This window comes from Mastomys coucha, unplaced genomic scaffold, assembly GCF_008632895.1.
Source record: "Mastomys coucha isolate ucsf_1 unplaced genomic scaffold, UCSF_Mcou_1 pScaffold6, whole genome shotgun sequence".
Taxonomy (NCBI): Eukaryota; Metazoa; Chordata; class Mammalia; order Rodentia; family Muridae; genus Mastomys; species Mastomys coucha.
Genome location: NW_022196912.1, coordinates 35,672,034 through 35,677,140, shown reverse-complemented (window position 1 = coordinate 35,677,140; position 5,107 = coordinate 35,672,034). Strand labels below are relative to the sequence as shown.

The 5,107-nt window shown below is 41.2% G+C and overlaps 2 pseudogenes; both read left to right on the top strand.

Annotated features, from left to right (window-relative positions):
- Positions 1–2,257: 2,257 nt before the first annotated feature.
- Positions 2,258–4,557, top strand: LOC116080088 (annotated as a pseudogene).
- LOC116080384 lies at positions 2,587–3,307 on the top strand (annotated as a pseudogene).
- Positions 4,558–5,107: the final 550 nt, after the last annotated feature.

Below are 5,107 nucleotides of genomic sequence, written 5' to 3'. Positions count from 1 at the left end.
TCTCTGTTGCTCTTTGAATCTCAAAATTAGGTAAGAATAATATTATTGTTCTTTCTCTTGAAAGAAAGCAAGTGCTTGGCTACCTCCAGAGGCTGTCCTGTGGTGAAAAGGAGGCATGTGCACACATGCTTTTATCTAAGATAAAATGACCACATGCATTGCAAAGAAAGAAGAGCCTCTACCAAAAGAACTCAGGACAAAGGATTTTACACCAGCTACAACCTTCCACATCCCTCAAAGGAGAAAGGCTGTTGATCACTCCAAGGATCTGAGCAGAGTCATCCTCAAGCCCCTTGAAAAACTTCCATTAGTTCTAAGAATCCTGGAAGTTAGAACTGCATGAATACAGATCCCACCCGTTCTCCCTGTATGTTCTCAGGTATGGAGATTAGAGTCAGGTCAAAGTTGACGAGACAAACAGGCTCTTTCTGCCTCTTTCCTTTTACAATTCCCTCTTCATACTTTATCAAAAGAGTGGGCAAACCATTTCTCATCTTTTTCAAACTTAAAGTTGCACATTGTTAAAGTTTCAGAAACATTTAATCACAAAATAAACTTATCAAAAAAGCGTGGAAAAGTTGTCATCATTATCATGAAAAATTGAGTAGTAATTTTGACCATCAATGCCCCACCTTGGCAGCAAACCCTCCCCCATTTTTCCCACTAATATTACAATAGACTTCAATCAGAGATCACCGACAATTTGGGAACAGAAGTTGATGGTGTTTGTCATTTGCTATTGTAACAGAAAACTATGCGTAATAGTTGTGTAATCTAAAAAGTGAAAAGACATGAGAATCAAAGGGTGTTCAGAAGATGAATAAGGCCAGCATGAGAGGGCACAGGAAGAAGGGAGGACAATTAGCAGGGAATTTAATCAAAGTACATTATATTTGTACTTGAAAATGCATAATATAATCATTTTAGTATATACTAGTAAATAAGCCCATCTGCTTTGCTGTTACTACAGCAGTGTTGAGTAGTTGAAGCAGGAAATATTAGGCATACAAAGTTGATTTTTTTATGGTTGTCTAACAAAAAAATATGTGTAATCCTAATAATAGTATATATACATTATATATTATATATTATATATATATTATATATTATAATAATATACACAGGTGTTTGTAATGTGGATACTTACCAAAAGTGCATAATGAGTTAAAAATCCTCAAAGTCAAACAACCTACCAATCATCATAACTTAGCTACACAGTACACTAACAAGCACCAGTTGTTCCTCTCAGGGCCACAGGTTGACTCCACGCCCACAGCTTCTTGCTGCTACCAGTGTTCTTGTTACAGATTGTAGACAGGGAAAGATTTGAAATTCAAAATTTCAAGTATAGTTTCTATTGAATACTTTACCCCATTTTTTTGTATCACAATTAGGTGGAAAAAATTGCAAGTCAGTACACCACCACTCGGAGTCATCTTGTCCTTTTTCATGTCCCTCAGTTTCAAATTCCTTTCTTTAAAACAGAAAGAACTAAAACAATGGTTTCTGCTGTACATTTGCTTTCCTTCTGGGAATCTCGAAGTCAGCTTGGTGCAAGCAGAGGATGCTGATATGACCGGTCTCCAATTAAAGTCTTAGGTGCCGAATATCTAAGGGGCTCTCTTAGTGAACACATTCTCTTGTGGCTTCTCAAAACATCTTTATGATGGAATTAAACACACCCTGTATGGTTCCACTGAGGCAGGATTCTTGTAAATTTGTGTCTGATCTATTCAGGTGTCCCTCCACAGGCTGTTTACCTTGCTCCTTGTATTTCTGGCACTTTCAAGGTAGTAAATTCTGTTTGGATGGCAATGTGCTGATCCTGAGAGTCCTTCTACCTGATTCTTACTAGCCAGACAGAAATGCCTCATAATTCATGGAACATTGGGTAGAGTCCTTGGAGGGTCATGTCTCAAGAGTGGGAAATAATTGGCCCTAGACTAAAAACTGCTTTGTCCTAGCAAACAAATCTTAAAAGCATGACAGACATAAAAGGAATCAAACTGTTTCCAAGCAACTCAACTGATTCCAACAGAAAAAAAAAGTCAATAATATTTATAGGTACAAAAATTCAACATTCACTAAGAGAAAATTCGCAACGCCTGGCATCGAATCAAAGGTTACCAGGCATTCAAAGAATTATCACCCATATGATAAACCAATGATCAAACTACCCAGAACTGAAAGATGTTAGAATAGTATTGTTGGCATTCCGGAGTGGTGGGAGAAGGAGAAGGCTGCAAATCACTTATAAATGGCACCCAAGCAGGACCCAAAGCCTAAGTTCCAGGAGGGTGAGCGAGTGTTGTGCCTTCATGGGCCTCTTCTTTATGAAGCAAAGTGTGTAAAGGTTGACACAAAGGACAAACAAGTGAAGTATTTTATCCATTACAGTGGTTGGAACAAAAGTTGGGATGACACAAGGGAGAGCCTGGTCTTTCTTGCTGCTGGGCTTACTGTGTCGCTTGGTTCTCTGGTGCCTCCCTAGCCAACCCAGGGAGGAATTTGCAGCCCCATCTTGGTGCCTCTGGAAGACTAGTCATTCCTGAGGCTCACCTCCTTCTCCTGCTACACCAGTAATGACAGCTGCCCCCCACCGTGTCACCTCCTGAGCTGTGTCACTCCTGCAGAAGCAATAGCAGTGGAGGTAGTGAGGAGGTGGTGACCCTTAGGGGTTGCAAGGACAGCAGCTGCAGGATGGCCAAGTCTTCAGCAGCCTTGGCCCAGGCAATCCGGAAGCCCCCCGGGATGGACTCCATCATCAGAGATGTCATTCACAATTCCAAGGAAGTGCTGCGCTTGTTGGAAGAACAAAACCCCGCCTTTAAGCCAGTTCTTGCTGTTATTTAGGGAGGTGATGACAACCTGATGCAGGATATGAACCAGGATTTGGTCAAGGAGGCTGTCTGGAGATTACTCACATCTGCTTGTCTTCAGACAGCAGAGGGGATGAGATCATAGATGAAATCCTGAAGATTAATGAAGACCCCAGAGTGCATGCTCTTGCCCTCCAGATCTCTGAAGATTCATTGAGCAACAAAGTTCTCAGTGCTTTGAAACGAGAAAAAGATATGGACGGGAGGACCGACACCAATCTGGGGAAGCTGGTACGAGGCGACACTCCAGAGTGTTTTGTTTCACCCCTGGCCAGAACTTCAATAGAACTTATTGAGAAGTGAGGGATCACCTTGGATGGAAAGAAGATCTGGTCATAGGGGTTCACGGCCCACTGGAAGCTGTCCTGCAATGTCTTTTCCAGAGAAACGAATCCATGACAAGGAGCTCCTCGTGGGCAACACCTTAGCTTCAAGACAAGCTTCGAGAAGCAGACATTGTGGTCTTAGGCTCACCTAAGCCAAAAGAGATTTCTGCTGCTTGGATCCCATCAGGAACCACCGTTCTCAATTGCTTCCAGGGCTTCTTGTCAGGGAAGCAGAGAGGAGGTTCTCCTAGGGTCCCCATGCACGGACTCATCGCAGAAGAGAGAGTAACAGGGACAGTGAAAACAAAAGAGAACAAGCAGAAAACACGGGGATACGGAGATGGTGGCAGTACCAGAGAGTCAAATCAGCCTCCTCGGAAGAAGAGAGCCCGCGGTAGACCCTACCATGAAAATTAAGAAACATCCATGATTGATTTTGCAATCCTCTACTATACACATGCTGCCAGAACAATCAGTCCCACCATGTATATTCCTTGGTTGGTGGTTGAGTCCCTAGGAGCTCTGAGGGTACTAGTTAGTTCATATTGCTGTTCATCCTAGGGGGCTGCAAACCCTTCAGCTCCATTGGTTCTTTCTCTAACTCTGTGCCCCAGTGTAGGGGAATGCCAGGACCAATAAGTGGGAGAGGGTGGAGTGGCAAGCATGGGGAGGGGAGAGCCAACAGGGGTTTGTTCTTGTTTTTGTTTGTTCGTTTGTTCCTGGGAGGGGAAACTGTGAAAAGAAAAATCATATGACATGTAAATAAAGAAAATATCTAATAAAAAAAAAAAAGACACAGACAAAAAAATAAATTAAAAAAAAAAAAAAAAGAAACATTCACAAGAGTTGAAGTTAAAGTGAAGATTCCTGAAGAGCTGAAAACATGGCTTGTGGATGACTGGGACTTGATCACCAGACAAAAGCAGCTTTTTTATCTTCCTGTTAAGAAGAATGTGGATTCCATTTTGGAGGATTATGCAAATTATAAGACATCTCGAGGACATTCAGATAATACAGACCATGTGGTTAATGAGGCTGTGGCAAGGATAAAGGATTATTTCAAGGTAATGTTGGGCTACTCTACAAATTTGAGAGACCACAGTATGCTGAAATTCTGGCAAATCACCTGAATGCACCCATGTCCCAGGTGTGTAGAGCGCCAAATTTACTGAGATTATTTGTGTGAATTGGAGCAACGTTGGCCTATACACCTCTGGATAAAAAGAAGCCTTGCTTTATTACCAAACTACATACATAATTTCATCAAGCACCAGGCGAAGAATTCTGCAACTTTGTTCCCTGCCAGTGATTATGAAGTGGCTCCTCCCGAGTACCACGGGAAAGCCATGTGAGGGGTGTGCTCTCTTACTTGTGTTCGGATCTCTGTAAACAGTTTAGTTCTCTTGTACAAGTGATAAACACTAATCATCTTCAAAGTACAACAGAGTTGGTGTTTGTTTTCTGTTTGATTTTAAACAGAGAAAAATAAAAGGAATAACCTCTTTTCTTTCTTAATTCTCATTTCAAAGTTTCTAACAGTGTATCAGTGATGGACAACAGAGAGACATGCTATAGAGTGTTTTACTGCCTAGTTGTCAGAGCTGCTTTTGAATGCTGGTGATTCTGTACCTTTGACACTATGCAGTTTTATAATATGTGTTAATGCTCTATGACAAAATGCTCTGATTCTTAGTGCCAAAGGTTTACTTCAGTGTGTATGACTGAACAATCATCCATCTGTGTGTTTTTTTTTTAATGGTGCTTGAAGAGCACATCCTTTGCAAGTCATCCATGTTGTTTCTTAGGCATTTCATCTTTGCTTGATTGTTAAAGAATGGTGGCTTGTTTTCATGGTTTTTGTATTTGTATTTAATGTATGTTTTAACATGATAGATGCAATGT